Raw genomic sequence first — 26,494 nt, forward strand, 5'->3', positions numbered from 1 at the left:
GCTGCTCTTGGTGCGGTTTCCGGTCCCATGAGCCAGACTGCATCCTGCCTCACACACCTCTACCTCACCGGGTCCCCTCCTCTGCTCAGGACACACCCGAACACACTGCCCACCCTGCCTGGGAAGCCAGTCCCTAGCACACTGCCTATTTCGGGGTCAGGCTCCTCTACAGTGCTCGCATTGCCTCTGATGGCAGTGCTAGGAGCTTCTAGCAAGTCCTACACACTCTTCTTAACAACCTTCAGCTCCCACTCCCCTTTGAGGTGCTTCCCCACTCCACTCCACTCTACTCGAGTACAATAACTGGGACGCCGCATCCACAGCTCGCAACTCCAGACATCGGTTTTCCAACCAACCCTACTGAGCGGACAGTCATGAAGAACCAGCAAAGAACCCTTTCACAGGTACAGGCTACATAATATCACCCACACCTCCCATCTGGTCTCTTTTGTGACCCCTTTCAGGTTCACGTGTCAGAAAACCCCACCCAGACATACTTTGTGACCCACGCTCCATATTTAGTCACAGCGAATGGCCCCGGGTAGCTGGTGTCCATAGCACAGGCTGTACCTGGGCAAGAGGAGGATGGCAAGTCCAGGTGTTGCCCAAGGAGCCAGACTGCTCGTCGATACACCACCATGCCAACCGACAGCAGGCAGCAATGACACACCGCTTAACTATCGGCATCAGGCGTAAAATCTAAACCCAGGGGCTGGTTGCTGGCCTGTTATTGCTGTTTTCTCAAAAACAGTATTGAAATCCACTGAGTCATTAGAGGAGAGTCTTCCAGCAGAAAGGTGCCCTTGAGCAGGAAATGGATCCTTTTTACCAGCAACACCTCGGAGAAGAAACGGGCACACCGTGCCCCCACAGAAGCACAGCCCAGAGCTGCCATCAGCCATCTGCCCCCATCCTGGCTCAGGCTCTCGCCAATACCCATCTAAATGACAGCCCTGTGATCCAAGTAGCCTGGGAGGTGGGCAAAATGTGGGTGGGCTCCCTGTGGGGCAGTCGACATGCAGCCCAGCCCCCTCCTACCCTGTTGCAAAGCAACCAACTGGAGGAGGGGCCAGCGCCAGAGGCTCACCATGGCCCCAGGAAGCGGAAGTCCCCACCGCCCTGGGAGCTGCCCTCTCGGAGCCCAGAGCCAGGTGCAGATAGAACACGCCTCGAGCTGAACGCAGTCACCACACCTGCGCAGGTGAGCTCCACTCTCTACACAGCAGAGCTCCAAACAGCCGAACACCTCGTCTCGTTCCGCCCGTTAACGGCATGGCGTTGTACGTGCTTCACTTTGGGAAAGTGAATAATTCCCCCTAGTCGTCAGAAGCTCTGATTCTGGAAAAGAGATTCATCTACTTAAAATTTTTTTTTAAATAACAAGGACAATAAAGGAACTTTCCCCTCTCTTCCAACAGTCATGCCTAAGCGCCTGGACATCCCATGACGAGCCTGGGACAAACAATCCCGGGGACTGGCAGGCCACAGAGCGGGACGTTTGTGCCCTGACACACTTGCTCAAATCTCCTCTGTCGTCCTTTCCTACGATGGCATCCGCCCTGGCTCACTCCCTGTCCACACGCGGCCAACTCCGGGCGGAGCCCCAGCGAGTCCTGCCTTGGAGTTTCTGGGCAGCTTTCTACTTCCGCTTCCGCCCTCGGCTGTCCTGCCTTTCCTCCTGCCTCTTCCCTCTACCTTTTCCAGAGCCACCTTCTTTGTCTTGGCCCCAGGCACCGCTTTCTTTTAAAATTTGTTATGAAGCGTTCTAGACATACAAAAAGGCACAAAAACCAAACACCAACACCTGAGTCCCCATCACGCTACTGCGTAAATCAAAGGCAACTTTTTCTAATCCTAGGCCCGCATCCCTTTCTGACACCGAGATTCCTAGCAGCCTTTGTTCCATATTTCCCTGGAAAAAAACCCAGGTTGCTGCATAAATCTGAGGCACAGCCAGCTGTCACCTGGACTCCCTGTATTAATTCTTGCTCTACCCTTTGTAGCTGCATGCAGCTCCCCCAGCCTCCAGCTCACCGGCTTCCTTTGTGACTTGATGGCCTCCCTACCCCAAAGGGGAGTGGCTTGTCCGGGGTCTCTCCTAGTTGGAAGTCACACCTGGGTGATACCACCAGGCTGGACCACTTGCTCTTGGCCCCTTTGTATATCGGGGCTGGGGCTGGGGCTGGGAAGGAGGCAGGACAGGGGACACTGCCTTCCATGGCCTTGCAGACGCTTGCGGGCAAGGGACACATGCACAGAGGCACTCTGAAGCCAACTGGGGAAGGCTGGGATCTGGGGGATTCACCTGTGCAGCGAGAATGGGGGCTGCTGAGGCCTGGGGAGGCTGAGAAGGACTGGAACTCAAGGGGTGGGTGGGATTGAGAGAGACAGACAGGGACAAATTGGAATCTTTTAGGTGAGAGAAAGCAAACCAATAGAGACATTTGGGGTGGAGACGGGGGTGAGCAAAGAAGGAGGCCCCGCCAGGCTGGAGAGGAGGGAGATGAGGCCGGCAAGACGAGCCTGCGGGCAGGGCCTTGGGTGGCAGTGGGCTGAGGGGCCGGGTGCTGACGCTAATGAAGCTAGGGCCCGCACCACTTCCAGGCCCGCCCTGGTTCTCGGATGCCAGCCAGCGGGCAGGCTGTGTGTGTGCCCTAGCCCTTTGTCACTGCTTCCCCACCCTCCTGCCCCGCCCTGTCCTGCCACAGACAGCCTGTGGGAGGACACAGAAGGAAAGCAGCTCAGATACTGACCACACTGTTGACATTGGCACGTCCTGAGCAGAGGCAGAAGATGACTCGCTGGATACCCTCTCACCCACAGCCTGCCCCAGGAGTCAAGGGGTACCCACGGGCACCTGGCACCTATGGCCCTGGGCAGGGGGCAGGGCTCGAGAGCGGGGTTGCCTTCTCCACCTCCGCAGGAACCTCCAGACTGAGCGCCCCACCGTCTCCCCACCTGAGCTCCTGGCCTCATTTCCCACCTCAGCCCTGCCACTAGGCCCCAGCTGCCCACCCCCACCCATTGCTTACCCCCACCCATGGCCACCCTAGTCCCCACTATCTGGGCTGGGTATTCCTGTGGTCCTGGGCTTAGCACCACCACCACACCCATTGCACCCCAAAGGCTGCAGTTCTGTCTTACTCATCGTTATATCCCCAGCATCCAGCCACCAGACAGGAGCTCCATGGAAGTTAATGAAGGAAAGACCATCCCTCAAGTGGTCTCTGCAGTACAGGGTTGAAAGGAGGAGAGTCTCCTCCACCCAGGACTTCTCTGGTGAGTTTTCAGTGACAGCTGTTGGCCCTGCTCAGCCCTTGCCCTGGGTCTCTGAGCCTGAACCAGGGGTCCTGACCTGTCAGCCACAGTGTGAGGCCTCCCTCGCACATCTGGTAGATAGGGACCCTCACCGCGTGGTCCTCACCCATTCTTTCCAAGGTGCCCACTCTCGTTTGCATCCTTTCCATCTCTGATTTACAGCCAGGCCACTCCATCAGGTCACAGTCTTCAGTGCGGAGAGGGTCCCCGAAAAGACAGTAGTTACAGGAGGGCACAGGTCCCCTCTTCTCCATCCACTTGACTCTTCCCAGGCCCACTTAACTCTCACTCAAGACCCACTCAAGACCCCCATGAACCTTCCCAACCCCCCACCCGCACTGCTCTTTCCAGCTAAATAAAACCCCTCTTCCTACCTCCACTGCTCACTTGACCACTGCTCACAAATGTTCCCTTCTGGACTGTTTCTACGGTACAACCTCAGAATTGGATGGCACTGCAGAGAACAACTAATTCCCCCTTGTAATTTCGCCAGGAGGCAAGGCTTATGCAGAGTGGGAAGGCACATGTTGGAAAGGTTGGAGTCCTTTGATGCTAGAGTCGGACCTGGAGCTCAGGTGTCCTGAGTCTGGCTTAGGGACCCCCTCCGCGTGTAGCTTGTCCCTTGCCTCCTGATCTACAGCACAATCCTGGAAGATAAGGACCACGTGGCATGCGCTGCTCCATCCCGAAGGACCAAGCAAGGGGTTGCCCAGAGTAGGACCTTGGCGAATATTTGGCGAGTGATTGTGTCATGTATTCCAAGGTCCCAAATGACCTCCACACATCCACTTTTCAGTGTCAGTGCCACCTTTCCTTGCCAACACAGCCCAGCCCATGCCAGAGGCCCCCAACAAAACCCAACCGAGGTCCCTCGGAGGGGAGAGAGGAGGTGTATACATTTTATCTCCTTCGGGAGCACTGGTAATTTTCCTTTGGCCTCTGCCTGACTTGTCTTGGCCACTAAGCAAAGAGGTAAGTACTCATTTGAATGGTAGCAAGGGACTGTAAACAATAAAAAAAGCAGCCCAGCTTGAGTGTGGGGTGGAAAGCAAACGTGAAGGGATATATAGCTGCCTAGGGACCAATGAGCAGGGCCCCAGGGCACTCGGGACATCCCGCTTTCCCCTCTTCCTCCTATGGGAAGATTTTCAGGACAGCCAGTGAGTATTGAGGTATAGAATTCTATACAATGGGGTTAAGGGGTGTCCCCCTCAGTTACTTTGCCATTTGGTTAAGATGAATTAGAAATAATAAATGAATTTAGCAAGGTTGCTGGGTACAAGGTAAATAAACAAAAATCAATTGTATTTTCTATTAGACTAGTAACAAACAAATGGAAGGTAAACAATTTTTAAATAGCACTTACAATAGCATCCAAAAAATTAAATACCTAAGAAATAAATGCAATGAAATATGGGCACAACCTCCATAGCGAGAAGTATAAAACAATGCTGAGAGAGATCAAAGACTTAATAAATGGAGGTACTGTGTCCGTGGATCGAAAGACACAATAGTGTTAAAATGTCTGTTTTCTCCAATCTATAGATTCAATACCAGTCCATCATAATCCCAGCTGATGTGTCCACATGTGTTTGTGTATGTGTATGTGTGACAAGTGGTTTTAAATTTATATGGAAATGCAAAAGACCTAGAATAGCCAAGGCAATATTGAAGAACAAAGCTGGAGAAATTTCACTACCAGATAATCAGAATGACTACTTTATAGTTTCAGTAATGATATAGAGTGGTGTGAGTGCAAGGATAGGTAGCAGGCCAATGAATGGAGTCCAGAGATGGCACATTTGTATATGGTCCGTGATGACCAGGGCCCCAATGCAATTCAGTGAGGAAAGGATGCTATTTACAATAAATGACTCTGAGTCAACTGGGTACCTGGATTGAAAAGAAATAAATCTCAATCTCTACCTCACATTAAACAAAAATTAATTTGAGATGGATCATAGACCTAAAAGTTAAAGGTAAACCAATAAAGCTGCTAAAAGAGAACATAGGAAAATAAATCTTCACGACCTTGGGTAGGCTAAAAGTTCCTTAAACAAAACAGGAAAAGCACTAACCAAAAATAGAAAGACTGATAAATTAGACTATATTAAAATTAAGACTATCTGTTAAACAAGACACCATTAAGAGAGTAAAGGGGCAAGCCAGAGAGAGAAGGTCTGCTACAGGGAACTGATATCCAGAATATACAGGGGAAGCCCTCAAATAAGAAAAAGACAGACCAACTAAAAAAAAGGAAAAATACTTGAGTAGGCACTTTACAAAAGAGGATATCAAAATGGCCAATAAACATATAAAATCATGCTAATGCAAAAATAAGATCACAGTGACATTTCACTACACCAACCAGAATGGCTAAATAAGGTACCAAGTGTTGGTGAGGATAGGGAGCAATTCAACTCTTAAATTACTGGGAGGGATGTAAGGCTATACAACTACTTCAATAAAGTGTTTGACAATAACTAACCAAGCTAACTATACACACACCGTATAACCTAGCAATTCCTCTCTTAGGTTTATACCTGACAAAAATTGCCCTTACTCGTATGTGTACCAAAAGACATCAGTAAGAATGTTCATAGAGGCTTCTTTCAAAATAGTCTCACAACTAGAAGCGACCCCAATGTCACCAACAATAGAATGGGTAAATAAATTGTGGTATATAGTCACACCAGAAATACTATACACAGCAACGAGAAAGAATAAATTTCTGGCATATTTGACCACATGGATAAAGCTCGCGGATATAATGCCAAGTGAAATGCGAAAGAGTGAATATGGCACGACTCCATTTATATGAGTTTAAAACAGCAAAGCTATTGTACGATGACCGCAATCAGGGTAGTGGTTATTCGGTTATGCCTGACAGGGTACTGACCGGAAAGAGGCCAAAGGGAGGCCTGTCTGTGGAGAGTTTGAAATGTTCTAGAACATGATCAGGGTCTGATGGCAAGAATGTTTACCTATGTAAAAATTCTTTAAAGTGTACATTTAAGGTTTGGGCACTTTACGAAAAAGTAAAGTAGAGGTGGGGAGTGGGGAGGGCAGGAAAGAATAAGACAGGACCAGTCAGGGTAGAACTGAGGGTTGAGGCTGTCCTTGGGTGGCCTTCCTTGTGCCCCGGAAAGAGCAGCATCCTAGTAAAGAGATTAACACAGCGTGGGTCAGTCCCAAAGATAAAAAAAGCACCTTTTACCAGCACCTAGTCCACTTTGAAAAGACAAGTAAACAAGAGTGGCTCTCGGAGAGGGTTCATCAAGCGCAGCTGCCACTGTGGCGGGCGGGGATGGGGGGTGGGGCAGGGGATACAGGGGATACACAGATGCGTGGCCACCAGAGACCACAGGGATTCTATCTCGGACCCGTTTGAATCGAGTGCTGGCCACTCTAGAGGAAATGAATAAAATCCGTTTTCTTTTCTTCCTACTTAAAAAACCTAATATGCAAACTCACTTTTTCTCTCTAACTTCTATTTATTCCTCAGGAGAGAAAGGAGTGGGGGAGACATCTTAGCTGGCACTGAGCCTGGAGCCTTATGTAGATAAGAGAGATTTAGTTCCATTTCACTCCTGCAGGCTCCCTAACATCACCACCCACTAAATGTGGAACTTGTCGCCTGCCCCAGGAGGGCTTTGTCGGCACTTCTTTGCATCTCAGCCTGCTCTGGCAGCCCCTGGCAACTTGGGTTCATCCACCCACTTCCCAGACTCCTGGTGGCAGAAGGACGGCTTAGGTGTGCCACGTCCCTGTTTGCTCCCCGTCTCCCCACGTCGATGGTGACTTATTGATATTTGTTTGCTTTGAGCAATCTGACAATCTGGTTTTATCCCCCACCTCAGCCAGTCACTTATATTAGGGTGGCTCTGGAAGTCTGGTATTTGGATTTGCTTTCCATCTGTCCCACGCTCAGTGTTGCTGTACTCCATGTTATACTGTTTAAAAATAAAGTCGAAAAAGTAACAACTAAATAGATGACAGCCTGGCAAAAACAGCAGCTGTTGCCCATAAGGCAAAATAGAAGATATTCCCCTGGATATTTTTATAGAGAGATGGATAGTACAGAGCGAGAGAGAGAAGAAAGGGGTCTCCTCCAATGCGATATCGTTTAACCCTCTCTGATGCCAAGGGTGTGATGGGTATTTCATCCTGGCACCTGTGACTCAGTCCTCGGGCTCAAAATGTGAGTGTGCAGAGTCTAAAGCGTCTGAAGAGGCAGCTGGTGTCTGAGAACCTTTGTGAGATGAGTGTTTGCGTTCTGACCCCAAGCAAAAGTCAGATCCAAATCAAGTCAACAAGTCCAGACATTGGAGCAGATACAACAATGAATGGCACATGAATTCTGTCCTTGACCAACTTAAAATTTAGTCGAGTTAGCATGACACAAAGTTGCCAAAAGTTCACAATGAAATTCATTTTAAAATCCAAATCATATGACATCAAAAGCACAGGTGACAAAAGAAAAAATAAATTGGACTTCATCAAAATTTAAAATCTTTTTGCTCAATGGACAGCATCAAGAAAATGAAAAGATAACCCATGGGACGTAAGAAAAATTTGCAAATCATATATCTGATAAGGGACTTATGTCTAGAATAGATAAAGACTTCTTAGATCTCAAAATTAAAAGACAATCCAATTTTTAACACATGGCCAAAGGGTTTGAATAGACATTTCTCTAAAGAAGATATACAAATGGTCAATAAGCACATGAAAAGATGCTTAATATCATTACCTTCCAGAGAAATGCATATCAAAACCACAATGAGGTACCACTTCACACCTATTTAGGATAACTAGAATCAAGAAATCAGCTAAGAACAAATGTTAGCAAGGATGCAGAGAGATTGGAGCCCTCATATATTGCCAGTCGGAATGTAAAATGGTGCGGTCCATTTGGAAAGCAGTCTGGCAGTTCCTCAAAAGGGTAAATGCAGAGTTACCATATGATGCAGCAATTCTACTCCTAGGTATACATCCAAAGGAAATGAAAACATATGTCCACACATCAGCATGTACATGAATATTCATAGCAGCATTATTCAAAATAGGCAAATGTGGAAGCAAATGTCCATCAACTGATGAATGGATAAATCAAATGTGGTATATTTATACAGTGGAATATTATCCAGCCATAAAAAGGAATGAAGTTCTGATACACGTTATAACATGGATGAACCCTGAAAACATGCAAAGTGAAAGAAGCCAGTCACAAAAGACCACATATTACGTTATTCCATTTATATGAAATTTCCAGAATATCTATAGAGACAGAAAGTAGATTAATTTGTTGTCAGGGGCTGAAGGAGGGGAGATTGGGGAGTGACTGTTAAAGGGTATCTTTTTGGGGTGATGAAAATATTCTAGAATTAGTGGTGATGGTTGCAAACTCTGTGAATATATTAAAAACCACTGAATTATATATTTTAAATAGATAAATTGCATGATATGGGAATTTTATCTCAAAAAAGCTGTTTTTTCAAAATCCATAAAATTTACATGGAGAGGCAAAAGACCCTAAATAGCCAACTTAGTATTGAAGGAAAAAGACAAATTTGGAGAACTGACACTACCTGACGCTAATCAAGACAGTGGTACTGGTGAAAGAACAAATAGACAAATGGGACAGAATGGAGAGCCCAAAAATAGACCCACATAAATATAGTCAACTGGTCTTTGGCAAAGGAGCAAAGACAATACAAGAAAAAAAGATAGTCTTTTTAACAATGGAGCTGGAGCAAATGGGCATCCAAGTGTAAATCAATCTAGGCACAGATCTTACACCCTTCACAAAAATTAACTCAAAATGGATCACAGATCTAAATGTGAAATGTGAAACTATGAAATTCCCAAAAGATAACATAGGAGAAACCCTAGATGATCTTGGATATCACAATGACTTTTTAGATGTAACACTGAAGGAACGATCCATGAAAAAAAAATTGATAAGCTGGACCACCTTACAATTAAACATTCTGGTCTGCAAAAGACAATGTCAAGAGAATAAGAAGAAAAGCCAGAGACTGGGAGAAAACATTCACTCAAGTCACATATGATAAAGAACCGTTATCCGAAATACACAAAGAACACTTAAGACTCAATGACAAGAAAATGAACAACCTGATTAAAAAATAGGCAGCAGATCTGAACAGACACTTCATCAAAAAAGATATATAGATGACAAGTAAGAATAAGAAAAGATGCTCCACACCCTATGTCATCAGGAAAATGCAAATTAAGACAATGAGATAGCTCTACACACCATTAGAAGGGCCACAATCCAGAACACTGACAACGCCAAATGCTGGTCAGGATGTGAAGCAACCGGAACTCCCGTTCACTGCTGGTGGGGGTGCAAAATGGCACAGCCACGTTGGAAGACAGTTTGGCAGATTCTTACAAAACTACACATACTACTACCATATGATCCAGCAGTCGTGCTCCTGAGCATTTACCCAAATGAGTTGGAAACTTGAATGTCCACATCCACACACAAAAAACTGCACATGGATGTTTATAGCAGCTTTATTCATAATCACCAAAACTTGGAAGCAACCAAAATGTCCTTCAGTAAGTGAATGGGTAAGTAAACTGGTACAGACAATGGCCTATTATTCTATGTTAAAAAAGAAATGAGCTATCAAGTCATGAAAAGGTATGGAGGAATCTAAAGTGCCTATTACAAGTGAAAGAAGTCAATCTGAAAAGGCTACATACTGTGTGATTCTAATTCCCGTGTTTTCCCCAAAATAAGACCTAGCTGGACCATCAGCTCTAATGCATCTTTTGGAGCAAAAATTAGTATAAGACCCGGTCATATTTTACTGTAAGACCCCGTCTTATATAATATAATACCCGGTCTTATTTTACTGTAATATAAGACCTGGTCTTATAATATAACATAATATAATATAATACCCAGTCTTATTTTACTATAAGATCTGGTCTTTAATATAATATAATATATAATTTAATACCGGGTCTTATATTAATTTTTGCTCTGAAAGACGCATTAAAGCTGATGGTCCGGCTAGGTCTTATTTTCGGGGAAACAGGGTATATAACATTCTAGGAAAGACAAAACTATGGAGACATTAAAAGGTGAGTGGTTGCCAGGGCTTAGGAGGAGGGAAGGATGAGGAGGAGGGGCACAGCAGTTTTAGGGCACTGAGACTGCTCTGCACGATACTGTATTGGGGACACCTGTCACTAAGCATTTGTCAAACCCACAGAGTGCACAACACTAAAAATGAACCCAATGTGAACCGTGGACTTTGGATGGTTATGATGAGTCAATATAGGTTCATTCATTGTAACAAATGTCCCCCTCTGATGGGGGATGTTGACACTGGGGGAGGTTGTGCATGTGAGGGGGCATGGGGGACATGAGAACTCTCCATACTTTCTGCTCAGTTTTGCTGTGAACCTAAACCTGCTCTTATAAATCAACCTTATTAATTAAAAAAAAATCCAAGCCAAGAGAAGAGATGAGACACGATAGCTTATGATTTGTCGCTGAACGGCTGCTTCTGTGGGTAAGGCAGGAGGTCCTAGCAGAGATGGCATCCATCCCAGAGAAGCATCTAGAGACCGACTGGGTCTTGAAGAAAGGATAAAATTTGGAGAGTTAATCCAGTGTGGGGCAGGGGAATACAGGCCAAGTTTGGGGGACGCCACGAGTCCTCCTCTCCTTCCCCACAGGATGGACCACCATCGTGTAGTGGGTACAAGCCCCTTAGACCCAACTCCAGCCAGGACATGGAAGGCTTCTCCTCTGACCAGTGAGAGAGGCTTTGCTCTGCAGGGCCCCTGGCTTGCCCACCCGCTTGGCTCCTTGTTCAGGAGAGTCCAGTACTCCCTCACCCAGAGAAAATGTCCCCTTCCCAGATGAAATAGCCTGGGCGCAATGCTGAGGAACTGGCCTGCCTCGGACGCACTTATGTGTCAGGCACTCTTCAAGTGGTGCAAATACTGCAAGAAGGAGACACATGACGCTTTGGAGCTTGTGAGGAGAGGGTGCCAGATGACGAAGGACACAGCAGAGGTGTGAAGGGCCCTGTAAAGGACCAGAGCAGAGCGGTGCTGAGCTGATGGTGGCAACTCTGGACTGGTGGTCAGGGAAGGCCGAAGTGACGTTTAAACAGGGACCTGCACCCTGAGAAGCAGCAGCCTGTGAGGGCGGAACACTTCCATCTGCAGCAGCAGGTAGCCCAAAGGCCATGGGAAGGAACGGGGCTGGTGTGTCAGAGGACCAGAACCCAGGCCGGGGTGGCCTGATGCCCCGGATGTGATCTTACAGCCCATTGTCCTCTAATGTTCTCAATCTCCAGGGCCTTTGTTTTTGATTACACAGCACCTTTACTTTGGTTTTTCTATCCTCAAAGCCAACGTCCGGAAATTAACTCGGCCAGAAGAGCTTGCTGCAGAAGCCCCGTTAGTGAGTGCCCTAATCACTCGTGAGGTGATGTTTTCACAATTAAAACTAGAGCGCCCTGCGCTTGTGTTGAACAGGACCCACTCTTCCGTGGGTTTTATCATTTGTCGTGGCCTCTCCCACGTGCACCGGGAGGCACGTGGCTCCTGCCACAGGCCTCCTGACAATATTTCCACAGAACAGCCTGCACTCATTCACATCGCATGACTCTTGCCACAAATGAAGCAAGCACCTAACGACACCAAATCTGAAAAGAAAGCAGCTAAATTTCAGACAACGGTAAGGAGAACAGGGCACAAAAAGCAAGTGCTGTATCCAAATTCATTAACCTCTCTTTGGGGCACTGGTTCCAACTGTTCTGAACTAAAAGCATCACATCGAATCCCATGTGGTTAAAGAACATGCCAGAGAATTTGGGCCGGGATGGGAACTGGCACTGAAGTGAGAGCAGAACTGGCTAATGGGCCATGTCAGAGTGCAGGGGTCCCCCCCAGCCCGGGCTGAGCATCCAAGAGGAGGGTGGCTCCGTGGAACTGTCAAAATGTGGGGCTGGGATGAAAAATGGCCTCCAAAATGCACAGCTGTGACGACGTGTGTGGCAAATGAAGGACTAGGTGAGTCAAAAGGTACTTGGACACGCGTCAGCCCCGTTCGGTGGTGAGAGCAGGCATTATGGGCGGAGGCGACTGGGTGCAAGCGCCATGGCACAGCGTCAGCTGGAAAGGCTGGTGGCTTCTTTTCCTCCAAGACTATTTATTTTTATTGTGGTAAAATACAGATAACACAAAATTTACCATTTTAACCATTTTTAAGTGTACAGTTCCATGGCATTAAGTACATTCACATAGTTGTGCAACCTTCACCACCATCCATCTCCAGAGTTTTTTCATCTTGCTACACAGAAACCCTACATCCATTAAATACTAACTACCCCGCCCCCCACCCCCAGCCCCTGGCAACCACCATTTTACTTCCTGTCTCTATGAATTTGACTCCTCTAGATACCTATACAAGTGGAATATACAATATGTGTTCTTTTGTGATGGCTTACGTCACTTAGCATAACATTCTCAGGGTTTATCCACGTTGTAGACTGTGTCAAAATTTCCTTCCTTTTTAAGGTGAACAATACTCCATTGTATGCCTATACCACGTTTTGTCTATCCCTTCATCCGTTGGTGGACACTTGGGCTGCTTCCATCTTTTGCCTACTGTGGCTAATGCTGCTGTGTACATGGGTGTACACGTATCTCTTTGAGTCTCTGCTTTGAATTATTTTAGATTTATACCCAGACGTAGAATTGCTGGATCACACGGACTTCACATTTGTTTTTAGCTACCCTACTGTATATATGTGATTTTAAAACTCAGAATGCCATCAACTTTTTGTTTTCGTTTTTTGAAGTGGGCACAGTATAAAATAATAAATTCATTAAGAAATAAATGTCCTCCAAGCTCTGGGATTGAAACACCAGTTCCAACCATCCTGCTCACCGCTATTATTCCTTCTTGACACTCGCTGCCCCATGGGGGACATCTAAGTCAACTCTCTGCTCGGTGGAAGCCCCCTCCACAGGTTCCCCCGCCATCCCCAACGCATGGTCACCCACACTGGGTGTGAGGACTCCCAGTGACGGAGCACTCACTACCTCAGCAGGCAGCCCATTTCTCGGTGGGCAGCTTTTATTGTTTCCAAGTTCTTTCTTGAGCTGACGAGAAATTTGTTTTCTCCAGTCAGCGGTAAGGAGGCAGAGCTGTTCTGTGGATTTGCTTGGCATGGGCGAAGGCTGAGGGGGTGGAAAATGCCATCGTGGTCTCCAAGGCTCACAGCCTTGTTGTGGGAGAGTGATGGCTGAGGTAACTGAAGTTACATAACCAAACTGAACCGTTTAGGAGTAGGAGGCAATATGAGTAGTGAAAGCGACCCAGTTGATAGAAAGTGAGGGGAGAACGACGTAGGTGACTGTTCCCTGGCACGCACTCCCTGAAAAAGGCCTGAGTTAGAAAGGAGGCGCCACCTACCCACAGCCCCCAAACCTAGGTCCCCAGGCCAGACTCGGCTCTTGAGCCTTGAGCCTGGTTGTCCGGAGTGAGTGGAAATCCTTTCCTTCCAGCTCTCCGCGGTAACTTCTCAGTCAGAAGCCAGAGGTCTCCGTAAAATGCCCTCTCGTTCAGCCTCACATTCCGTCCCTCGAGAGTCTGCCAAGCCCACTCTAAACATCTGGAATCCATCCCTCCTCTCCACCCCACAGCCCCCTCTGCCATCAGACCCTCACCATCTGTTACAGGTTGAGTTGCATCCTCCCAAATTCATATGTGCAAGTCCTAACTCCCAGTACCTGTGTCCTTATTTGGAAACAGGGTCGTTGTGGAGATAATTAGTTCAGATGAAGTCATACTGGGATAGGACGGGCCCCTAATCCAATATGACTGGTCTCCTTATAGAAAGGGGAAATTTGGACACAGACCCGCACACGTGGAGAGTGCCACGTGATGATGCAGACACAGATGGGGGTGATGCTTCTACAAGCTGAGGCACACCAAAGGTGGCCAGCAAACCCCCCAAAACTAGGGGAGAGGCCTGGGACAGACTCTCCCTCACAGGCTTCGGAAGGAAGCACCCCTGCCCACCCCTGGGTCTTGGACTTCAGTCTCCAGAACTGTGAGGGAGTAACTTTCTGTCGTTGAAGCCCCCAGTCTGTGGTGTTTGCTGTGGCAGCCGAGCAGACCCACGCGCCATCCCTCCCACCTTCCTTCAGTGGCGTCTAAATTCTCTGCCTTCAAAACCTCCCGTCTGCCCTCCCCACGGTGAGCCTCCATGCAATCACCAGAAGTATCACTATGACACAGACCTGACGCTGTCACCCTCCTGCTTAACGCCCACGAGGCCTTCTCCTACAGAGTAGAAGCACCATTTCAAAGTTGGTCCAACTATTGCCCATTTTAGACCCCTCTCCCCGCTCACTCCAACCCCACTGAAGCCCCGCATCTTCTGGGGGAGCCAGGCCTTCCTTCACACACTTCTTGTGCTCAGTCTGGCCTTCCTTGTCCCTGCAAAGCTCCAGTTCACCCCCAGGAGACACCCCCAAGAGGGTCATGCTCCCCATCAATGTCCGTCCCTCACAGTGCTGAGCCCATTGTCCTGTCCCCACAGGGTTCTGTCCTCTGGGGGTTCCCACCTCCCAGCCAGAGCTGTCTGGCCTGACTGGAGGCTGGTCTTGGGCGGCTGAGATGCACAGGCTTCGTTGTCTGCCTGTGGCTCCTCTGAGAACTTCAGTCTATGGCCGAGTCCTTCCGGGACAGAAAATGTGCTCACAACATTGCTGTCCCAGAGGTGGCCCTGGGAGGAGGCATGCTGCTGCCCGTTTGGTGCCCTGAGGCAGACAGAGCCTCAGCAAAGACCAGGTGACACTCCTGTAGGTAGGGGTGGCCGCGTCCCACCATGGACAAGGATTTGGGTGTGACGCCTGCACCGGGTCTCTCTCCTGTCCTGGCCTTGGTCATCCATGGGCTTGGTTTCAAATCAGCATCTGCACAGCCCAGTTCTGGGGTGGCTCCCTGGCGCTGACAGCATAGGGGGTCAGCCTCTTCCCATTTCAGCTGCCCCTGCGGAGTCAGGTCTCTGAGCCTCACACCACGCCTGGGTGGCTAGGGTCTCAGCCCAGTCCCTGAAAGATGCCTGGTGTTTTGCAGAAAATCAATGGCCCCAAAGGGCTGCTGAACCCAAAAAGAAACGCAGGACTGTGGCCCAGCACACCCCAGAAGCCCTGGCTGATCACCTGCTCTCTCCCTGTCCCACACACACCACAGGGACATGAGCATTTCTCAGATACCCTTTCTGTAAGGAAAGCTGTCCCAGGGCAGAGGACGCAGCACAGAGGCAAGTCCCAGGAAGGCCTTCAATACAGCTTATCAAAGGAGTAAATGTGTGACTGTGTGGGTGGAAGCTTGGGGGGGTCGTCTGGACTAGCCCCTCTCCACAGGGGACAGACAGCGATGCCTGGAGAGATGCCTGGAGGGGTGGGAGTGGTGGGGGGCTAGTTTCATCAAGGCCGCTGCTGGTAGCAAATCTGTGTTGTTATTGTTTAAACTAAAAGCACAGTTTCCCTTTATTCCCTCAAAGCAGTTTGTTATGTCCCCCACCCCTACCCCCTTGTCCTGGATCTGCTCCCCTCTGTCTGAGAACTTCCCTCTCCGCTCAGCCTTTGCTCCAGCCAACGCGGGGCTCCCCACCTAACAGCCTTCTGTGCTAATTCCCGCCAAGGCAGCTCCCCTTCACCCAGGCCCACCCTCAGTCCTCCAGCCAGCAGGGGCTGCCTGGGCAGTAACTCTGCCGCTGCCTGGGTGCCGAGAGTGAAGGCCCTCTGTCACAGGCAGCTCTGTGCAAAAGGCACAAGGGGCTCTCCCCGTCACCCCTCAAGCCCCCCACCCACAGCACACAGGGCCCTTACTCCATTCCTATGCTTCATAGCAATGTGTTTACCAATCCCCCCTTTATAATAATGACAGCCCTGAGACCCTTCCCATCTACAGTCTCCCTGGACCCTCAAGCTGGGGACCTGAATAGGGAGGGGGCTGGGTTAAGATGCCTATTATCTCTATTTTATAGATGCAGCAGCGAGAGCTGAGGGCAAGCCGTCGGCCCCCCGGCAGCGCTGTTCGGAGCAGGTCTCCCCACTCTGAGACCTCTTCTCTCCACACACTGCTTGCCCCTGCCCTACCCAGACACATAACTTCGAAGGAGGGCTGACTACGTGCAGGGCGCTGGAAGAAGCCCGCGCACGCAGCAATTCCTTGATTCCTCCCCGCCTCCCTGGGAGGCAGGCAGGCAGTCATTAGCTCCATACTGCAGGGAGGGCAGTGCGGTGCACCGCTTAGGAACCTCCCAGGTCAGCCTGTGAGTGGCGGGGAGAGGATTCCCACGCAGCACGCTGTGGGCTCGGTGCTCCAGTCCACACGAAGGAACCAGTAACTGACGTGCGCTTGCTCAGAGTCTGCCATTCCATTTGAACATGGGCCATTCCATTTGCAGAAGGAGCACCTCCAATGGTGGAAAGGTGGGCACAGGGCAGCAGGAGGAAAGAGAGGACTTTGAATTAGGGCGCCCCTTTGCTCAGGCTGGAATCCCAGTGCTGGCGTCTCGGGTGGGAGCCTTGAATTTGTTCAGTCACACGGGGCTGAGGGTCAGACAGGGGTGACGCCTTGCTTTCTCCATACAGAGGTGGGGAAAGCAAAGCTGCCTCTGGGCGACAAATACTTCTTGAGAACCTAAGCTCCTGGCACCATGCCGAGTGAGCAGGATACAACTTGGGACCCAAACTGCCAGGGACCGGCTCGCAGAACTCCAGTTTTCACCCACAAGCTGGCCTTACGTCCCAGGCACCCAGCATCCCAACTGTTGGGCTTTTACATCCAGACTTAAATTCAGGTTCACAGGGACTCTATACAACCATCCAGAAAAATAAATCAACCAACAGCTAGCACTAGTGATATTTAAAAGTTAAGTGCCAAATACTCTCTAGGTGCATTGTAGAGGTTACCTCATTTAATCCCTGGTGTAACTCAACGCAGCAAATACCCGGGGTGCCAAAAAAATGTACACTTTTTTTAAATGGAAGTTTATTGGGGTGACAATTGTTAGCAAAGTTATACAGGTTTCAGGTGTACATTTTAAGAGACGTTATCTATGTGTTACTTTTCGAAGTGGAATTGAGTTACAGTAGCAAGTGTGGTATGACGTCTGCTCAAAAGACGGCGTTAATCCAATGAATGCTAGTAGCCTCATTCCTTGTATTACAATTTTAATAGCTTTTTTCCTTTCTTAAAATGTGTATACTTTTTTTTGGCACCCTCTGTATTATTCAGTCCATTTTCCAGATGAGAAAATGGAGGCCCAGAAAGGTAAAGTAAGTTGCCTTGCACATGGAGTAGGTAGCAGAGCCTGAGTCTGCGTCCTTGCCTCCCGCCACCACCCCTTGCCTTCCCTCTTTCCTGCCTCCAGCAAAAATTCTGTGAGCCCAGGATGCCGTTAAGGCTGCCTGTGAAAGAGGTACACCTGGGGCTGCTCCTGCCCCCCTCCACCCTGCGTCACCTGGAGAGTAGCTGAGGCACGAGTGAGACGCTTGCCCAGTGAGGGGCTGTGGCCAAAGGGAGCAAGAGGGGGAGGACCACCTGCCTTGTGCTGAGAGCAGGACCTTTGTGCAAGAGTCCTTCACATGCAAAAGGTATTTTCATGTCTATTCTTCTTGAACCACCCTGGGGTATAACTAAGGCAGGTAGTCATGGTATCATCCCCATTTCGCAGATGAGAAAACCCAGGGTTGGGGTAGCTGCGCCCTTCCCCAAAGTCTCCCCTAGCTGGTCCTAGATGCCTCCCCCGGGGCAATTCCCAGCAGACCATGCGGCCGGAAAGAAGGTGAGCGTCTTCCCACATGGACACAGGACACGAGGGCCTGTTTTACTATGTACGAACGTGACTGATAAGGGCTCACCACCAGAATCACAAGCAGCCCCCCTCCTCCGGGCGTGAGAGTGCATCTCCTTCCGTGTTCTCAACACTCCATGGGACCTAGCAAGTGCCCAGCTCTGGAAACCTTGCACCCTGTGCTCTGCACCCAAAGGAACTCCAGGGGAAGCAGCTAGAAATCTGAGAAGGGGACGGGAGGAGGCAGAGGTGGAGCTAGAACATCTAGGTCCAGAGGGCCCCTGCCCCGGGGACTGGCAGCCCTGAGCTGCGTTCTGAGATAGAAAGCCCAAGCACAGGCTCTGTGCCAGCAGCAGCGTGGTGAAAAAACCAAACTAACAAAATCCTGAAGACTAAATCGACAGCACCAGCCCAGGACCAGCACGTGATTACACACTGAGCACTGGACTAAAGAGCTTCTCGGCTTCCTTGGGAAGACCGGAGGATGGTTTTACACTGGGGGTGCAGAAAGGATGAGAGAGATGCAGGGCTAGCTGGGTCAGCCTCGAGACCGAGGAGTGTGGGTGATGGGTTTGCCCAGCAATGGCCCCCCAGCCAAGACAGAGGTATTGGGATAGAGATGAGGAATGTCCACACCTACACCCCTTCTTCTAATCAATCTCCATCCCTGGCATATCCGAGAAACCCAAGGGCTCCAGCCCTGGGCTCCCTGGCTCTCCCACACCATCAGCCAGCAGGCTAACCGGCAGTGCATGTTTAACAGAGATAGCCAATTAACCAGCCTTTGCAGGAAAGGGGGCTGGGGAGGGAGAAAATTGACCGGATCTAGAATATGTTTTCTACACAGAAATATGCTTTTTTGCTGATGTAGGTGTGCGCACGTGTGGATGTAGTGTAGGAGGTGGGGGGAGGCTGTCTCACCTGAATGCTTCCAGGGGCTGGCCAGACAGAGAAGCGAACAGGAGTCCCTGGTCTTGGTCCCAGCCTGCTACTACTGTGTTTCCCCGAAAAGAAGACCTAACTGGAAAATAAGCCCTACCGTGAGTTTTCAGGATGCTATTCCCTGAACATAAGCCCTAATGCGTCTTTTGGAGGAAACCTTAATATAGTTTCCTCCAAAATATGGTCTTATTTTTGGGGAAACATGCTATGACTCTGAGCAAGTCACTTAATCTCTGTTAGCCTCAAGTTTTGCATCTATTAAATGAGAATTGCCTGTACTCTCCTCCCACCCATGCAAACATGGGAGAGGGCCTGTTTGAGACTGCTGTTTTCTTACCTAATAGTCATTCTCCCCTCATGACTTAGAAATCTGGCTGACTTACTTATCTGAAAAATCACATTTCCAAGATAATTTTGCAGAGAGAAGTGGCTAATAGGACGTATGCAGCAGTTTGTGGGTGGGACCATAAAAAAGCTCTTTAAAAGTCACGATAGCTTTGCTCTAGCAGCCACCTTGGACCACGAAGATGCCCAGGAAAGGATGACGGAACAGTGTGGCAGAAGTCCCAGGTACGTGTGGCTATTCATACTCACCCTGAACAGCCTACCTCTGGGCTTGTTTCGCGTGAAGGAAAAATAAACTTTGAAATTCTTTATATCACTGTTGTTTATGTTCTCGGTTGCTAACTTAGTTTCCTCCATGATACAGGGCCTGCACGCCTCTACACTAGTAACCAGCTCTCCCGGTGCTCCGCCGTCCAGCTACTCCACAAACGTCCATGAAAGTCACAAACCGCGAACTCATGAAAAACCTTTAAACGCAAGATCTGATTAATAAAACTGAGGTGAACTAGAGGTGTGGGAGAAAAGAACCACCGTGAGCACAAGGAGAGGTGGAAATTCCATGTGACCGATGTGCCCAAGTAGATGCAGGGGCTGTAGAGGGCGGGGAGGTCTTCATGTGGGGGGGAGGAAGAAAGGAGGACAGCAAACAGTCTGGGGGAGTACCCGGGGCCGCAGCGTCAGGGCCGCCAGCTCCATACCTCAGCTCAGCTTCCCAGGGCACCACTGTACTTCACTAAAGGTGAACAGTGGCGAGAACAGAGCTTTCCAGAACATTGGGGCAGTGTGCTAATATGAGGGGCTCGGTCCAGGAAGTCGATTCCTAAAGTCTGACAGAGCTGAGTACCCACACCGGCACCGCTGCTTACTCGCTGTGGGCAAGACAACTAAGTTCGCTAGGCCTTTTTCTTCATCCACAAATTGGAAGTGACCATAGTAATTATTCAGAGTTGTTGTGGATTACAGATAATGCATACAAATCTACCTATTTTACACAGTGCTTGGCACATAGTAAGTGCTCAATAAAGAACTGAACAGCCTAATACATATTCTACATATTGAAGGGCAATTATAATGAAATTGTTCAAATGGGTTCCATATTCTCTATTAATCAGGCAGCTACTTTTATTATATATTACTAGGTTGGTGCAAAAGGAATTGCGGTTTAAAAGGGTAAAAAAAAAAAATTTGCAAAAACCGCGATTACTTTTGCACCCGCCTAACACATATCTGAAACATTTCCAACAGAATATAGGCTGGCCTTGTGACTTGCTTTGACCAACCGAATGCAATGAAAGTAATTTGTGTGCCCTCTGAGCCTTGAGCTGAAGAGGTCTTACAGTTTCTGTTCTCTCCCTCTTAGAATGTTGTCACTGTCACATGAGGACATAAGCTAGCCTCCTTAAGGACGAGGGACACATGAAGAGAGAAGCCCAGTGATCTCAGACTGTCGCAGCTGAGCCCAGACAGGTGTGTGAGCCCAGCCAACACCAGAGCCCAGCCCAAACGGCTGACCGCCGAGTAATAAACACATGAATGATGATTGTTTGAAGCCACTAAGTTTTGGGACCGTTATACAGCAGTAGATAACTGCTATAGGTTGATCCAGGAAACATCTCCAAGGCGTCTTCTAAGCTCTGCCGTCCCAGGTTATTATGCAGCGACCCTCTCCGAATGGCTACCCTCTCTCCCCACCTTGGTTCTCACTTTCTCCCAATGTCTTAGTCCTTCATAGAGACGCACCGATCGAGATGCTATGTTGTTGAAGAGCTGGGCATTCACATCCCAGTGAAAGGCTTTTAACCAACGGTAGGGCGTGAGGGGTGGACTGTAGAGGCATCTAAGCCAACGCCCTCCTTTTAAAACTGAGGGCATGGGCATGACTCTTCTCTCTCATCTGGACTAGAAGCACCTGTGGGTCAGGTCTGCATGTCACGCACCTTAGCATCCTCCAGGTGCCCCATGGGGCCTCCACCGCCGTGGCTGGCCAGTATATGTTCCCAGAGAGACGGATTGCCCTCATCTAGCTGGTCAGCATCCCACTCTGCACCCTTAGAGCACAGCGACAGCCCTCCCTCCCTCTGTCTTCAGCCACGAGGAAAGCCACCCTCAGAAGTGTCCTGACAAGGCTGGCAGGGCCGGGAGAGGTCAGATAAGCTTTTGGGAACTGACAGGCCACAGTATTCTGTGCACACGAGAGGAGAGGGGCCCCGTGTCCCCGACAGAGTCCTGCTACTGCTACTGGCTGATATTTTGCTGAGCTCGGCCATTCAGAGAACACCTTTGCAAACTTCCTCCCCTTGGATTTCCTGCTCCATCTTCTAGGCAGATACCTTCATTGTTCTGAGGGTTTGTGGGTGAGCCAGATGGACCCACCCCCTTCCTTTGGGTCAACTCTCGGGTCAGTGAGGAGGAGAGACGATCATGGTCTTATTTGTAATGGCTTCAACCAAACACTAGCTATTAGCTTCAGGGTCTATGGATGTTTGCTCCCGGGCTCCCCTTGCCACAGGTATTTCAACTGATCCGAAAGGTTTCAGCGGTTGTTTACACAGTTGTTGTTTGTTATTAGTGTCATGAGGTATTATGGCCCGCAGCCTATGGTGAATAGGGAATCCGCTGAGCACCTTTCAGAGTTGTGCTAATTCCTCCAGACCCCAGTTAAACAGGAGTTCTGTTTTACTAAACCCCGCTTTACCATAAGGGTTTTCACTGGACTGTCTTCGCTTTCTAGTAATTAAAGGGGAAAACAGGGAAATTAGGAAAAGAAAAAAGCTGTCTGGGAGGTATTATAGTATTTGTGGATGTGACGGGGGAAGGGTCCCCCTTCCCTCTGCTTCTCCCCCTCTGTCTCAAATCGAAAGGACAGGAGTTGGAATGAAACATCTTGAGGACATTTAAGGGCACAACTTCTTATTCCATAAGAAAAGCCCGATTCAGACCGTTGGCTCTTGACGAGGGAGGGTGAGCTCTGTGCGGTGCTGCAATGTAGCGATGGGAGAAAAGGAATGGGTACCAAGGAGAGAGCTGAGAGGGCTGAAAGATGGTGGAGACGCCCTCCTGGGAACCGGCAGATGGTCCCAGCCTCTCCGAGACTGAAGAGGTTGCCATTAAGCAAAGTCCGACGGATAGGCAGTGTTCTCCAAGGGGTGGCTCCTCCCTCAGCCAGGAGACAGGACTGGTGGAAAGTAGGACTTCGGGCAGTAACGAGCAGCGACAATGCTATTAACCAAGAGGTCCTTCACTGCATCCTTGCATTTCAGTTGTGTGGGCCTCAGTCTCTTCACCTGTATTATGGGAAGAATGGACTAGATTTCCAAGGCCAATTGCTGGTTCTGACCATGGGTGACATTGTTAATGGGCAGCCCTGAGAGAAAATCCTTTCCCATGCCTGCCTCTGGCAGGGAGAGTTCTGCTTGCCATCTGCCTGGCACAGTTGGCACCAGGTCCTAGCCTGGCTGGGGCGGAGCCTCTTACGCCTTCCACTTCTCTCACCCCCGCCTTCTCCTCCCTGGCAGGACCCCTCCTCACTGCTCCACCCCACCCACTGGACTGACAGCAGTGCCAAGGGTGGAGGCTGCAGCAGGAAGAGCGAATGCAGCCCTGGCGAGTTGTGGTGGCCTCCCCCTGCCCGCCCGCCTTGGAGTCCAGGAGTCAGGAGGCTCTGAGCAGAAGTAAAACCAAAGGCAGAGGCTGTCTTCCAGCTTAGAGGGCATTCAACACACATAGATATGCACACCCACACACACTCACACATGCCTGCACTCCCACACAGATATACACACCCGCACATACATATGCACACACTCGCTCACACATGTACACACACACACTCTGCACTAACAACAAGGCTCTTTCTTCCCCCTTCCTTTAGGCCCTGCCCCTCACAAAAGGAATCCATCTGGCTCTCTAGGGGCAACCACAGCCCTTCGAACCATCTGGAAATACAAGCAGGGCAGAACTGTGCCAGGCTGGAGGTGAAGACAGCCAAGGTCAGAGGAAGCGAGGAGAGAAAACAAGGCAGCTGCCAGATGACAGTTCACTGTCCTTCAAATCTGCTCACCCCCCAGAATACCGCACACAGCCCCTCATGTCCACCTGGACACCTCACCCCGACTCCCGCTTTCTTCCTGTGTTCTGTTCACCCACCCCTCCTACCCCATTCTACCACCAGCCCCCACTCTGGTGACATCTGAAAACAGACACACAAAGTATAATTTTAGCTCCAGCCGTCCCTGGCCATGGCTGTGTGGTTTCTAATTATTTTATTCCCAAGATTTACCTTGATGGATAGTTATACACTTTCCAATGTACTGTACAGTATCTTGTAAAGTGCCCTTTTTAAAAAAAAATGCGTGGATTAGTCCATGTTGTTAATTTTCCCAGCTCTAAGGAGAAATCTGCAGATAATTACCCGCCTTAGAAGCTCTGATTCAATCCCCATTTCCTTTAATACTAATAAAATGGACAGTTCATTTATAAGAAGTTCCCTAACAGAGGGTCTTGAAAAACATTATATTTCTTTTAAAGTTGTTAAAGGGCATAAATCCATTACTCAGATAGAGATCGCTTAATAATTTAATGCCTTTGGCTTGGCATTGTTCCCGGAATATTTTCACTTTATCTGTCTTTATTTTCAGGTTGGAACAAATTGGGGAATAATCAGCCCTGTTGGTGGGAATTGTCCCAGAGTCCACAAGAAGGCGTGGGGAAGACTTGAGGTGGGCGGGGAGGACCCTCGGGTGACCGTCAGTCTGAGGAGCAGCCCTGCATGCATGGCACGGAGGGCAGGGCTGACCCAGCTTTCCCTTTGGGCCTCCATGTGGTGCAAACTGTGTCCTGCACATGGGCCTGGGAGCCAGCCCCCCACCTCCCCTCTTCCCTCCCTCTGGCCCGCCAGGCAAGCAGGTGGGAGGGTCCACACAGGCAGAGTCGGTCTGCAAATGGGATTAGTTTGCATTTTCTAAATAAAATCATTTACAGGATGTATTAACCCAACCCCATAATTAAAATCATTGACATTTCTTTGTGCAGATTGGCAATAAAGAGAAACTAAGTGCAGGAATCAACATTCCTTCTTACAGGCTCGTCACAGGACCCTCCCCTGAGGAAGGCTTGGAAGCCCCGTCCTGCCTGGCCCCTCCCCACACAGCACTGCAGGTCGGTTGATCTCCCAGTCAAGGACCCTCAGCCAGCGGGGTTTAGCGGCTCTTGGGGAATGTCGGCCCCAGGCCAACAGGAAGCTGCACGGAAACAGGGCCCAGGCGGTTTGGGAAGCAGGCCTGAACTGAACAGAAGGACGGCTGAGCCTAAACTTCTGCTCTTTGACTGAATCCCCGTGTATTCCTTCCCCTCTCTGGTCCTGTTTCCCCTTTACAATAAGGCCAGTGAGCTAAAATGATGCTTACCGTCTCTTCCTCGTTCCCAGTGCCATGACAAGTACGCTCCTGTGTGGGGAGGACACATTTTGGGCCACAGTTGGTATTCTGGACATGATGGTAGAAAGGAATTGAAGGGAACATGCCAGACCAGTGAGGTAATAGGTGTGGAGGAGGAGGGGGACATCCCCACATGCAGTGCAAGGCAGGAGCTGCCAGCGGGTGAAGCTGAGCAGCTACCGTGTTTCCCCGAAAATAAGACCTCGCCGGACAATCAGCTCTCATGCGCCTTTTGGAGCAAAAATTAACATAAGACCTGGACTTATTTTACTATGTTATATTATATAAGACCCAGTCTTATTTTAATATAATATAATACCGGGTTTTATATTAATTTTTGCTCCAAAAGACGCATGAGAGCTGATGGCCCGGCTGGGTCTTATTTTCGGGGAAACACGTAGTGAGGCTCCAAGGGGAAGGGTGCCCAAGGCCAGCAGCATACATCCCTCACCCTGGCCACTAGAACATGCTCGTCTTTACAGGCCTTTCCTGTGGAGAGACCTCATCTGGACTCAGGGCACAGAGGAAGAGCTAAGGAAGGCTGCTGCAGGGAGACCTGCCACGCAGGAGGACCCGGTGGACGTGGCTCACAAGCCAGCCTCCTCCCCTGGGAAAGCAGCCAGGTCCCCTGCACAGGTGGACACAGCTGCATCGATGAGCGCTCAGGGCCATCGGAAGGCGAAAGGAGGACTCCGCAGTCAAGCCATGCTCCTGGTGGGGGAGCTTTTAAAGTATATTTTCCTCTCCTCTTTTAGAAGTCACACACTCCATTTCTATTATTTCAGGCCTCCCCTTTAAGTTTTTAACATAAATACTTAACTTGAAGTCCAAAATGAATACTACTACCTCTGTCTCAATCAAATCAAGCACTCTGTATCCATTCCTTTCTATCTTACATACTTAGATTCTAGATGTCTGACTCTTTTCCCCCATAAATTAATCAATATTATTAGTATTTTTATAAAAATTAATATTAGTTTATTTACCAAGGATTCTATTCTCTACTCCCCATTGCATCTTAGATATTCCTTCTGCAATGAGTTTCCTTGATTCTTAAAAATATATTTTAGGAGTTCCTTTGGTGAATATCTTCTGGTGCGAACTCTGAAATTTTGTTTGTCTGAATATGTCTTTCTTGATTATTTATGTTGGCATAAAATTCTAGTGTAATACTTTCTCTGAGCACTTTGAAGATGTCTTCTGGATGCCATACTTGTTGTTGAGAAGTCAGCAACAGTTTTTCTAATTTTGTTGTCCTTTGTAGTTCTTTCCTCCCTGGCTGATTTTTAAGATCTTTCCATTGTAATGTTATGCAATTTCACTTTCAAGTTTCTAAATGTGTGTGTTTCTTTTCATTTATATTTTTGGGATTCATCTTGCTTCCCTAATCTGAGAATTTATTTCTTCCATTAATTCTGGCAAATCCTCAGCCATTGTCTCTTTAAAGATTATATCTCTCTTATTCTTCTATTTTATTATTCTATATTTAAAAATCAGGTATTTATTAGACCTTATAATTCAGCCTCTGGTGTCTCTTAGCCTTTCTGATATTTACTTAAGTTTTGTTTTCCTGGGCTG

The 26,494-nt window shown here is 48.9% G+C and overlaps 1 protein-coding gene and 1 pseudogene across 3 annotated transcripts in view; one reads left to right on the top strand and one right to left on the bottom strand.

The window, feature by feature from the left end:
• ZBTB7C (zinc finger and BTB domain containing 7C) overlaps positions 1-26,494 on the bottom strand; it is a 328,531-nt gene that overhangs the window by 154,303 nt on the left and 147,734 nt on the right. The gene's annotated exons all lie outside the window — the stretch shown is intronic.
• Positions 986-26,494, top strand: part of LOC117011682 (developmental pluripotency-associated protein 2-like) — a 91,772-nt pseudogene continuing 66,263 nt past the window's right edge.

Source organism: Rhinolophus ferrumequinum, chromosome 19 (genome assembly GCF_004115265.2).
Source record: "Rhinolophus ferrumequinum isolate MPI-CBG mRhiFer1 chromosome 19, mRhiFer1_v1.p, whole genome shotgun sequence".
In the NCBI taxonomy this organism is placed as follows: Eukaryota; Metazoa; Chordata; class Mammalia; order Chiroptera; family Rhinolophidae; genus Rhinolophus; species Rhinolophus ferrumequinum.